At 36.4% G+C, this 13,798-nt stretch overlaps 1 pseudogene across 1 annotated transcript; it reads right to left on the bottom strand.

The window, feature by feature from the left end:
• Positions 1 to 13,077: 13,077 nt before the first annotated feature.
• On the bottom strand, positions 13,078 to 13,564 carry LOC308251842 (large ribosomal subunit protein eL18-like; annotated as a pseudogene). The gene has a single exon. The product of its transcript is annotated as a large ribosomal subunit protein eL18-like (transcript).
• Between the last annotated feature and the right edge of the window lie 234 nt (positions 13,565 to 13,798).

Raw genomic sequence — 13,798 nt, forward strand, 5'->3', positions numbered from 1 at the left:
TTTGGAACCCAATATTGCTTGATTTAATGAAGTCAAAGGACAATAATTTATGATTGTAACTTCTTAATGGCTAAATAGCTTGAGCTGAAGGCAAAAAGCTAAATACCACATTGAAGCCGAATCTACTGAGCCAGATTCTGCTGTTGGCAATTTAGTTAGAATTTAGGGACAAATACAAACACCAAAATCACTTTTTTTAAAAATATATTTTATTGATTTTTTACAGAGAGGAAGGGAGAGGGATAGAGAGTCAGAAACATCGATCAGCTGCCTCCTGCACACCCCCTACTGGGGACGTACCCGCAACCAAGGTGCACGCCCTTGACCGGAATCGAACCTGGGACCCTTCAGTCCGCAGGCCGATGCTCTATCCACTGAGCCAAACTGGTTTCGGCACCAAAATCACCTTTTTAAAGTAATAGCTACTGCTCAAGCATTCCCTTCAGAACCTGGAGACCCATTAAAGATTGTGGGTTTTTAGGATACATGGAGAGTAAATCTTGAAAGGCAGGGAGATCTGTGCATTTTCTTGGAAATCTGTGAGTCATAAATATTATTTTTAGTCCAATAGTTTTCAGACTTTACTTTTTGTAATAGAACACCCATTTTTTCAAAAATATTTTACATGAGCCTGGCTGGTGTGGCTCAGCAGTTGAGTGTCGACCCAGGAACCAAGTGGTCGCTAGTTCGATTCTGTCATAGCACATGCCTGAGTTGCAGGCTCAATCCCCAGTAGGGGGTGTTCAGGAGGCAACCAATTGATGATGTTCCTCTCTCATAGATGTTTCTATCTCTCTATCCTCTCCCTTCCTCTCTCTCTCTAAAAGTCAATAAAACATATTTAAACATATATATATATATATTTACATGAAACCTTAATGTATAAAACAGATTAAAGTACTTTTTTTTTTCTCATTAAAGGAGAACAGCAGGCCAGGCACACCACTTTGTCGACCTCTCTATTTTCCCTTTATCCCAAGGTGATCTCTGCATCCTTTCCTTGAAACACCAAGTCTAAAATAAAAACTATTTATCGCTGGTATAGTCGAACTCTGCTATCCTATTTACAACACCTCTGATGATTATTCATTCAGCCTGTGTTTAAATATAATGTTTTAGTCTTTCTGCTTAGCTGAAATTGAGCTAAAGGTATATTATAACCCTTACCAAAATGAAGAAGTTGAAGTTCCTCAAATTGAAAGCCACCTGGGATGCACAGGTCAGGGCGCTTCCGCAGATAGTAACATGTGCCATGAGTGTCAAAGTACTAAGAGAAGGACAAGAAGAGTGGCTCAATGTCAACCTCTGGATCAGAGCCCACTGCCTCCAGACCAGTGAAGAGAGGCAGGGGGAGTTCTACAGAGTGTACCTTAGAAAATGGGATTGGGCTCTTTGGCAGTATCTTTATTCCTTACAATTGCTTCAAGCCTCGGAGCTGCTAGCTGTTTGAAAGATCATTTTAATGAAAATATTTACTCTTAAGTGACAGGGTATATCTAATGAAAGGTTACAAAGGCTAAGGTTAGAGAATATTTAAAATGTGTTTCATATTGTCATTTTGTCAGTAATGTCCCTTCCAGGTCTCTCTCTTCTATAATGAAATCCAAGACTTCAATAGATTGATCTTGCAGGATCACAAAATGCATTTATTTTTCTTACATGGAAAAGGAAGCTTATTAAAAACAAATAAGCATTTAGGGCATTGTGGAAGAAGGGATTCCTCATGCCAGGTTCCACATACAAATGAACTGAAGAAAAGTGCTGTACAAGATAATCAAGTGTGTGTGACAGATAACCATGGATAAATATGAGTGGGAAGCTTAACTTCCTACTGGTGGTTATCCAGAGCTTGTTGGTGTAACCACAGGCAGGGCTAAGACAGAGTTTCCACTCCCATCCCTAAGTTAGGTGTTATTGCCTTCCAACAAACCCTCAAAGGGCCCAGTGTTGTGAGATAGAAGGGTAGAGAGGAAGGCCAAGGCACAACTCTATATAAAAGGAAGTGATTCATTTAAATATATACTGTATTTAATACAATATTCAAGTGAGTATAGGAGTCTATGCTCCATTGTGAGTAAGGGTGTGGCTGCTGGAAGCTAACTTGGAAGGGGAAAAATTTGGATTTTGGTACAAGTACTTTAGCCCATGGGTAAAATACCAGCAAAGTGCCAGCTGGGAGTATGTACATCAGAGAGCACAAAGAGAACACCGTTTCTGAAAAAAACATCTGCCAAAACCTCCAGATGTGGAATTCAGGCAATCAAACAGCTGTGAAACAAACCTATCAACCTAAAACTTACCAGTCCAACACTTTGGCTTCTTCTGAATTATGTTGACAGTGGTAGCACTCTTCCAAACACAGGAGGTTTGTTATTTAATGGGTAGCAATGAGGTACTGGCATAAGTGGTTTCATGTTGTCAGTGTATGCATAATTCCCCTTGCTGGAGAAAAACTATGTGATTTCTGCCCCTGCAGAACACAATGTGAAGTGCCTTTAGTGGGATGAGTAACACAGGGTGGTGGTCCTGAAAGCAGGGGTCTCTGGTTGGTAATGGCCAGAATTGTATTCAATTTCCTACACTTTATTCTAAACTCACCTCCTTTAAGAAGTTTTCTACTTGGCTGCAGTCAGTCAAAGGGTGATATCAGAACAAGGACATTTGCATTCTCTTTGAAAACCGTAAAGTCTTTCTGAGGAGAGAAACATCCATGTAAAAACAGAATTTTAAAATCAAATGTACAAAAAATTAATTTACATATACATTTAGAATAATTGAATCTTAGAATTCCAATCAAAGGAATTTCAGAGGGCATCTAGCCCAAATTTACCTGTCACAAACCTGGCATGGGACTGTGCCTGGGACTTGCAAAGTACAAATAGATAAACAGTAAAACTTCATGTTTTCAAGTTCCCTTATGTAAAATTTTATCATATTTAATAAGGAGCACCTAGGATAAAAAGAAAAAAAAGCCTATGTTATTTATGATCTTTAAAATACATAATCAAGGATGAAAGAGGAAATGCAAAATGACATGGCAGAATTTCTAGAAAATTCTTACACTGAAAACAGATGTCAGAATCTCAGGGATATAGCTAAGTGAAACTCAAAGAAAATTAATAGTATCAAATACCTATGTTAATAAATATTAAAATAAATTAAATATGCTAAAAATGTAAGAAAATGAAATAAATAGAAAAAAGCAGAAGAAATAAATTGATAAGGATAAAAGCAGAAATGCCTGGCTGATGTGGCTCAGTGGTTGAGCATCGACCTATGAACCAGGAGGTCATGGTTCAGTTCCAGGTCAAGGCACATGCCTGGTTGCAGGCTCGATCCCCAGTACAGGGTGTGCAGAAGGTAGCCAATCAATGATTCTCTGTCATCATTGATGTTTTTATCTTTCTCTCCCTCTCCCTTTCTCTCTGAAATCAATAAAAACAGTTTTTAAAAAGCAGAAATTAATGAGATTTTTAAAACCTATACTAATATCAAAAGATGGTTCATTGAAAAAATTCACAAAAATAAACAATCCAACAGCCAATCTAGTATTTTTAAAGGGGAGAGAAAGCATAAAGACACAAAATAAGAAATGGCCAGGAGAAAGTGACAGTCAAGAGAAAGGTAATTTTAGCCAAAACCGGTTTGGCTCAGTGGATAGAGCGTCGGCTTGCGGACTCAAGGGTCCCAGGTTCGATTCCGGTCAAGGGCATGTACCTTGGTTGCGGGCACGTCCCCAGTGGGGGGCGTGCAAGAGGCAGCTGATCGATGTTTCTCTCTCATCGATGTTTCTAACTCTCTATCCCTCCTCTCCCTTCCTCTCTGTAAAAAATCAATAAAATATATTTTAAAAAAAAAAAGAGAAAGGTAATTTTAAAAAACCCACAATTCTATGCAAATACATGAAATAATTAATTTTTAAATAAGAATAAACCCATTACATGTTCATATAAATAATAACTTTATTTATATGAAAAATAATTATATATTCCTTTTAAAATTTGCTAGGAAGAGTGGTTTGTTTGCATTTTGCATGTCTCTTTAATATCTGGCTTCACAGAAAATAATTGGATTCTTACCTGCTTCTGCATTTAATTTGTTGTCACACACACTTTAGCCTCTGGATAACTCCACTGTATATTTGTGAGAGAATGAAAATGAAAGAATTTGAAACTTGATGTTCTAGGAAAATATAATTTACAAAAAAAATTTTACCAACAAAAAAATACAGGCCAATCTTATTTATGAATATTGATGCAAAAATCTTAAACAGGATATTTGGAAATAGAACCCAACAGCATATTAAAAAACATCCTGTGCAAGTAGAACTCATTCCAGAATGCAAGAATGCTTGAATATTAGGAATTATAAGTCATCATAAGTCAAATGGAAAGTCATATAAATAGAGCTAAACATTTTATAAAATTAAAAACCTATTCCTGATAGGAATAATAAAACAGGAACCAATGGATACTTCCTTAAAATGATAAATACAAAAATTGTCATTATTTTCTTAACGTAAACATATGTACATAAATTTTATATGTGATATAAATATGGAGATAGAGATAGCTTAGCCTTCAGACCAGCATTTTATTTACTGGGAAACACTGAAGGCATTTCCACTAAAGTCGAGTGTAAGACAAGCATGATCACAATCACTGTTATTATTTAACCTGATACTGGAGTTATTGATCAATACTGTTAGAAAAGAGAAAGCAACTAGAAGCATAAGAATTTATAAATTATTAAAGATAAAATTATTTCTTTTGGTGACAATGCAAGAAAATTGCTGAAAAAATTATAACGAATTAAGAATTAGGAAATTAAGTATTTCCCCCCACTTATTTAGCATACTAAATTTCTGTTTACTCTTTGTTTTATTAGATTAGTCTATTTTTCTATTTGTAGACCACTATCATACAGTTTTAATTACTATAACTTTATGTTTTGATTGTGTGAGAAAAATCCTAGTCTTTTCTTCCTTTTCAAAGTCCTCTTGATTATTTTGTCTTCTACAGTCTCTCTTCCACCTGAAACATAGGATGAAATTGTCAAGTTATATTAAAAAGACTTTTGATATTGTAATTGGGAAAGCATTGAATTTGCATATTTATCTGTTGAGAGAATTGATATCTCTACAATAGAAGACTTCCCATTGTGTAGCATACACTGTTCCTCTAAGTGAGACTGTCCCTGGAAATTGCATCTCCTCCACACTCCTTATTCTCCTCTTGCTTTATTTTTCTCCATAACACTTGTCTCTACCTAACATTCTTTATATTTTATTATTTATTTTGTTTACTGTCTGTCTCTTTACTAGAATGGCAGCTTCAAGAAAGTAAGTACCTTTGTCTCTTTTCTTCACCCCAAAATAGCCCCAAAGCCTAGGACAGGGCATGACACATAACAGGTGCTTAACAAATATTTGCTGATGAATTTATAAATGTAAATTATTTTATCCATTAAATAACATTTTCTAGTTTTTTTCATATAGGAATTGCCAATTTCTTGAACATTTGGTCCTGTTATGTTTGTTGTTGTTGCTATTATGAAGATAATTTTTTATCCATTTATAATTCTGATTAGAAATGAGAAAATTCTAATAGTTTCTTACTTGATTGTCTTGGACTCTCTAAACAGACAACCATATAATTTGGAAATATTTTTTTAAAATATATTTTATTGATTTTTTACAGAGAGGAAGGAAGAGGGATAGTTAGTTAGAAACATCGATGAGAGAGAAACATCGATCAGCTGCCTCTTGCACACCTCCTACTGGGGATGTGCCCGCAACCAAGTTACATGCCCTTGACCGGAATCGAACCTGGGACCTTTCAGTCCGCAGGCTGATGCTCTATCCACTGAGCCAAACCGGTTTTGGCTAATTTGGAAATATTATTGTTTCCTTTCTAATATTAATACCTGAAATCTTTCCATGTTTTATATTTTTATTGGCTGGGAACTCCAGTAAATGTTGAAAATTATGAGTAAGAAGTATCTATGTTTTGTTTCTGACTTTTAGGAAATGCTCATCATACTAAATATGATTAAATATGATAGATAGTCTTTATCAGGCTAAGGAACTTTACTCATAGGAAATAGAAAGCTCAAAAGTTTTACATTGTACTCAAATTATTAATATTTCCCCTTATGATTTGTACTTTTTGCATCTTGTTTGAATAATCCTTTCTTATGGCAAGTCATTAAAGATGCTTTCCTGTACCTCCTTCTATGAATCTTACACTACCATGTAGATTTTTAATGTACCTGAAATTAACACTTGTGGTATTTGTGAAGTAGGGATACAATTTCATTTTTTCCCCTTATGGATAACCAATGACCTCAAAATCTCTTCTTGAAGAGTTTATTTTTTTCTCATTCCTTGCAGTGATTTCTGTCATACATCAATTCCAGGGTCTGTTTCTAGCTTCTCAGATTTCTTCCATTATTTATTCATTTATCCTGCACAAATACTGTACTATCCTATCTAATAAAGAGGGAATATGCTAATTGACCCTCATACCATGGCAAAGATGACAGCGCCCAAAGCCAATAAGGAGGGAATATGCTAATTGACTGCCCTGCCCTCAAAGATGGCAGTGCCCAGCCCTGGCCGGTTTGGCTCAGTGGATAGAGCGTCGGCCTGCGGACTGAAGGGTCCCAGGTTCGATTCCGGTCAAGGGCATGTAACTTGGTTGCGGGCACATCCCCAGTGGGAGGTGTGCAGGAGGCAGCTGGTCGATGTTTCTCTCTCATCGATGTTTCTAACTCTCTATCCCTCTCCCTTCCTCTCTGTAAAAAATCAATATATTTAAAAAAAAAAAAAAAGATGGCAGTGCCCAAAGCCAATAAGGAGGGAATATGCTAATTGACTGCCCTGCCCTCAAACATGGCAGCGCCCACAGCCAATAAGGAGGGAATATGCTAATTGACTGCCCTGCCCTCAAAGATGGCGGCACCACAGCCACAAGATAGCAAGGCCCAGTCCCCTCAGCCCCACCAGGACAGCAGGCGCATGGTAAGGCTGGACCTGCTGTTCTGCGCACCTACCTCTGGAGTCCCCCACTCCCCTCAGCCTCCCAGCCACCCAGGGCTGGCCCGAGGTACAGGCAAGCCTCGGATGGCGGCTTGCCCAGCCAACGCCCGAAGTGCAGGCAAGCCTCAGATGTCAGCTGCCCAGCTGCCCAGGGCCGGCTGAGGCTCAGGTAACCAGGGCCGGCCGAGGCTTGCGCTGCCAGCAGTGGCAGCAGCAGAGGTGTGATGGGGCATCACCTTCCCCTGATCGCTGGGTTGCCTCCCGCCCCTGAGGGCTCCCAGACTGTGAGAGGGGGCAGGCTGGGCTGAGGGACCCCGCCCCCCCTCCAGTGCATGAATTTTCATACACCGGGCCTCTAGTCTTCTTATAATTGTATAATAAATCTTAATATCTAATAGGAAAACTCCATCACCATCTTCTCCTTTAAAATTATTTCTGTGATTTTTAGCCTTCTACCCTTCCATAAGAACTTTAGGATCATTTGGTCAGGTTGACAAATTGACCCTTTTGAGATTTTTATAATTGCATTAAATATATAGCTTAATTTGAGGGGATTTCAGAGAGGAAGGGAGAGGGAGAGAGAGATAGAAACATCAATGATGAGAGAATCATAGATAAGTTACCTCCTGCACACCCCCTACTGGAGATGGATCCCGAAACCCAGGCATGTACCCTGACAAGGGAATTGAACCATGACCACCTGGTTCATAGGTTGACGCTCAAGCACTGAGCCACACTGGCCAGGCAATTATCAGTCTTTTAGTCCATAAATATGGTATATCTCTCTATTTAGGACTTCTTTTATGTTCTTTAATAATGTTTTTAAATTATCTCCCCACAATTATCAGGCATAAGTTTTCTTAGATTTATTCCTGGAGAGTTTATTATTCTTGTTATTATGATAGAGATTCTTTAGTTTATTTTCTAATTGATTTGTGCTACATAGGAATGCTGTTGTTTTTAATATGTGTTTCTTGGTTTCAAAGAGGCAGGAAGAGGGAGAGAGAGACAGAAACATCAATGATGAGAGAGAATCATTAATCAGCTGCCTCTTGCACGCCCCCTACTGGGGATCAAGCTCACAACCCAGGTATGTGCCCTGATCTCCTGGTTCATAGGTCAACTAAGCCACACTGGCCAGGCTACTGTTGTTTTTAATGTTTATTATCTTCAAGAACTTTACTGAATTCTCTCACTAGCTATCTGGTTTAGAAATTTTGGGATTTTCTATGTAGACATTTATAATTGCCTACCAAGAAGGACTATTCTCTGTCTTTTACAGTTCTTCAGCCTCTCCTTTCCTTTCCTTATCTCTTGGTCAGAAGTACTTAATTTTAAGTCCTAATATCAGTCTTTTTCTTCATGGTGATTGCTTTCTGTTCCTGCTTAAGGAATTGTTACTTATTCCCCCTATGTTAACTTCTAAAAGCTCTATTGTTGTTGTTTTTTTTCATATGTAGATCTACAAGTCATCTGGATTGATTAGTGTGTATAGTGGGAGATAGGAATCAGGATTTTTTTTCATAAACATATCAAGTTGATTCTGCACCATTAAATGAAAAGACCACTTATTAACTACTAAATTACAGTGATAACTTTGTCATAAATCTTTAGAGGTCTGTTTCTGAATTCTTATGTTTTTCTTGGTCTATTTTTGTTTATATTTTTTTCTATATTTATAGAGCAGTTGATCTGTAATTTTACTTGTGATGTCCTTGCCAAGTTTTGGTGTCACAATCTGAATTACTATAGTTATATAGTAAACCTTATTATCAAGTAGCTTTGCCCTCCAAAATTTGTCTTCATCAGAACTATATTTACTATTCTTTAGCTTGTAAATTTCCACAAAAAGGCTTCTGAAATTTTTATTAGGATTATATCAATTTGGGGAGAATTGATATGTTTATAATATTGAGCCTACCAATCTATGAATATGGTATATCCCTCTACTTATTTAATTCTTCTTTAATTCCTCTAAGTAATGTTTTGTAGTTTTCTGTGAAGAGTCTTCTACATCTTTTGATAGTTTTTCTTTTCTAGATATTTTATTTTTTGCTATCATAAATATACTAGAGGCCTGATGCATGAAATTCATGCAAGGGGCTCGGCCCCTGCCACCATGGCAACGCTTCTGTCTTGGTTCCCGCAGCCGTGGCTTTGTCCGGAAGGTCATGGGGAAGGACATCTGGTCTAATTAGCATATTATGATTTTATTATTATAGATATATATTACATGCATGTATATACATATGTATTTATAGGTATATATATGAATAAATTTAAAATTTGTGTTGCCTAATATTTTATTTTTGGTGTATGGAAATACAACTAATATTTTTGTATATCAATCTGATATCTAGCAATCTTACTAAATTTACTTATTATTTGTGATGGTTTGTCTATAGATTCTTTTGGATTCTATATATGCAATTATGTCATCTGTGGACAATGATAGTTTTGTTTCTTTTTTTCCAAACCTATATATTTTTTCTTTCTGGCCTTATTATACTGGCTAAAGCTTTGAGTAGAATGTTGACTGAAGTGGGAAGTGGTGATAATAGATATTCTTATCTTGTTTCTGATTTTAGAAGAAAAACTTCAATATTTCTCCATTAAACATATTTGCTATATCTTTTCCTGTTGTTTGATTGCTTGGTTAACTTTTAACATATCCTTATAAGATTAAGGAAGTTCCCTTATAATGCTACTTTATTAAGAGTTTTTAAATTTTATTTAATTTTATTAATTTTATTTTTCCCATCACCATTTATCCCCTCTATGCCCTCTTCCACCTCCACCCATTCCTCACCCCTGCAATCACCACACTGTTATCCATGTCCATGAGTTCTCTCCTTTTTTTTTTCTCTTTTGCTCAATCCCCCCACCTCTCAGCACCTTCCTCCTCCCCCTCCTCCCCCCACCTCACTAGAGCTGTCTGCTGGCTGTCTATGAGTCTGTAAGAGTTGTTTTTTAAATCAAGAGTGGATGTTAAGTTTTTTCTCTATTGACTACAATGATCATATAGGGTTTCTTCTTTATTCTGTTCATGTGTGAATTACATTGGTTGACTTTTAAATTTTAAATCAACGGTGCATTCCTGGAATAAACCAAAGTTGGTCTTATGTATTATCCTTTCTATATATCAATGTGTTTGATTTGCTAATTTTTTTCTGTATTTATGAGAGAGCTTGATCTCTAATTTTATTTGTGATGTCCTTGCCAATTTTTGCATAATCACATTGTCCTCATAAAATGTGTTGGAAAATAATCTCTCTTTTTTCTTTTCTCTGAGAAAGATTTTCATTAGAGTGATATTGTTTATTCTATAAATATTTGAAAATTCATTGATAAAGACATCTGAGCCCAGACTTTTCTTCATGAGAAAGTTCTAAATTACAGTTCTTTCTCTTTAGTAGATTTAGGACAATTCACATTTTCTATGTGTTCTTGTGTTTGGTAGGATGTGTTTTTCTATGAACTTGTCCATTTAATTTAAAATTTTAAATTTATTGGCATAACATTTTTCACATTATCTTATCTTTTTCATATCTTTAGTACCATGTAGTTAGGTCTCTCTTTTTCATTTCAAATGTTGACAATTCTACTTTGTCTAGTACTGTTATAGCTACAGCAGCTGATTTTGGTTACTGTTAGTTTTTCCTTAGCATTTAGTAAAAAGTCTGTTGCATTAAATCAATGTTAACTGAATGTTACTATAATCTACTTTTTTAAAACTTAAAAATAGCCCAGCTGGCATGGCTCATTGGTTGAGCATTGACCTATGAACCAGGAGGTCACAGTTTGATTCCCGGGCATGTGCTCAGGTTGCGGGCTTAATACCAAGTGTGGGGCATGCAAGAGGCAGCCAATCAATGCTTCTCTCTCATCATTGATATTTCTATATCTCTCTCTCCCCCTCCTTTCCTCTCTCTAAAATAAAAAATATATATTAAAAATAAATAAATAAATAAATAAAAATAAAACTTAAAAACAACCATTATTGAAGTATAATTTACACACAATGAAATCTACTTATTTCTAAAAGGTACACAGTTTGATGAGTTTTGACAAATATATATACCTATTTAACCACCCTCCCCATCAGGATATAGAACATTTCTATTACCCCAAAAAGTTCCCTTGTGCCCTTTGCAATCAATTCCTGTACTTCTTCATCACTGACCCACCCATGCCTGGGCAACCACTGATCTGATTTCTGTCACTAAAGATTAGTTTAACCCGGTTTTGAATTTCATTTAAATGGAATCAGACATTGGGTACTCTTTTTGTGTCTGGCTTCTTTTTCTCAGCAAAATATTTTTGAGAATCATCCATGTGCATATACCAGTAGTTAATTCCTTTCTATTGCTGAGTGGTAGTCGATTATATACCATAATTGGTTTAATTCATCTGGTAATGGATATCTGAGTTTTTTTACAGCTTTTAGCTCTTATAAGTGAAAGTACCGTGAATATCCATTGACAAGTCTGTGTGTGGATATGTTTTTATTTTTCTTGAAGGGTATCTAGGAGTGAAATTTATGTGTCAGATAGTAAGAATACATTAACTTTCTAGAAGACTCCCAAATAGTTTTCCAAAGTGGTTGAATTGTATTACACTCCCACCAGCAATGTATAGCAGTCCTGGGTGTTCTATCCTTGTCAAAACTCCATAGTATGTCTTTTGAATTTTAGCCATTCTAGGGGGTGTATAGTAGTATCTTATTTTGGTTTTAAGTTGGATTTTTCTAGTGACCAATGATGTTAATCATCTTTTAATGTGCTTATTGATCATTTGTATATCTTCTTTTATGAAATATCTATTCAAACCTTTTGTCCATTTAAAAATAATTTATTTCTTTGCCTTCTTAATATGTAAGAGTTTATTATATTTTATGGATACAAGTCTCGTGTCAGACATATGTATAATGAATATATTCTTTCAATTTTTGGATTGTCTTTTCATTTTCTTAGTGGTATTCTTCTAAGGGCAGAAGATTATAATTTTGATGAGATCAAATTTATCTTCATTTTTTCTCTTACGGTTTGTTCTTTTTGCATCTTACATAAGAAATCTTTGCTTATCCTAAGGCTGTGAAGATTTTTCTCCTAAGATTTCTTTTCTAGACTTTAAAGTTTTTTACTTTACATATAGATCCATGTTCAAATTTGAGCTAGCTTTGCAAGATGAAGGTTGAGGTTCATTTTTTTCCTACAGATACCCAGTTATTCTAACAGCATTTGTTGAAAACACTATCCCCATTGAATTACCTTGAACTTTTTGTTGAAAATCAATTCTCTCTCTCTCTCTCTCTCTCTCTCCCTCTCCTTTTGTTTCAATGACATATAGGTCAATCCATATGCCAATACCACACTGTCTTGATAATAGCTTTATACTAAGTCTTAAAGTAAGGTAATATGATTTCAAATTTGTTTTGGCTACTAAAGATATTTTATCTTTCCATGTAATTTTCAGATTTAGTTGGTCAACTTATTTTCTTTAGAAAGCCTGTTGGGACTTTAATTTGTATTATTTTGAATCTATAGTTGAGAAGAATTGAGTATTTTAATTCATGAACATGGTTTCTCTTTTCATTTATATTAGCTATGTTTGTAGTTTCCAGTGTATAGGTCTTTCATATATCTTGTCAAATACTTCCCTAAGTAATATATGTTTGGGGATATTATCATAAATGTACTTTAAATTTTTAGTTTCCAATTGTTCCTCTCTAGTATGTCGAAATACAAATAAATTTTTTTCAGCATCCAAAATCTTTTTTTTAATCCTCACCCTAGAATATGTGTTTTTTTAATTGATTTTGAGAGAGAGGAAGGAGAGAGAGAGAGAAACATTGATGTAAGAGAGAAACATCAATCATAGGTATGTTCTCTGACCTGTACTCGAACCACAACCTTTTGGTGCACAGGATGACACTCCAACAAACTATGCCACCCAGCCTGGGCTCCAAAATCTTTTTAATAACAAGATAGGATTTGGGGTTAGTTTTTGTAGCCTGGGCTGACCCACTGGCCTCTCCCTCAAGGAAACTTCTGGCCCTTGGTAAGTAGGTATGGTTTGGTGTGGCTGTGAGGAGTTCCTGGAGCCTTGCCAAAATGCTTGTACACTTCCCCAGCCTTTCAAGGACCAGAAAGCAGGCTGGTGCCACAGCCCTTAGGGGAATCCAGGGCCAGCTGGTCGAAGGTGAGGATTTTGCCCCCAGCCTTGAGGATGCAGCTCCAGGCACGGCTGCTCACAGGAAGTGCATACATCTTCAGTTTGGCACCCCTAGACAAACATGTCATTGGTTACAGTCCTTACAACCACAGAGGTTTTGCCATCCTGGCCAGGAAGTTTCAACTTCTGGATCATCCGGGAAAGGGACAGAGGTGGCCAGTTGGTACAACTCATGAACAACCTCTTCAGCACCACTTGGTTAAAGGTGGAGTTGGTTTGTCTGGCCAGAAACCTATACAGCTTGACCATTAGCCTTAGTTAGTAGATATCCTGGCTCTTGGGCTCTTTGCACCATTATGCTAAGTGAAATAAGCCAGTCACAGAAAGGCAAATACTTTATGATTCCACTTATTGAAAGTATCTAAAATAGTCAAATTCATAGAGTCAGAGTGTAATGGTGGTTGCCAGGGGTTCAGGGACGGGGGTTGGGGGGAGAGGGGGGAAGCTACTAATTAATGGGCATAAAATTTCAGTTAAACAAGATGAATACATTCTAGAAATCTGCTTGCTATACAACATTGTACC

Source organism: Plecotus auritus (assembly GCF_963455305.1).
Source record: "Plecotus auritus genome assembly, chromosome: 6".
NCBI lineage: Eukaryota > Metazoa > Chordata > Mammalia > Chiroptera > Vespertilionidae > Plecotus > Plecotus auritus.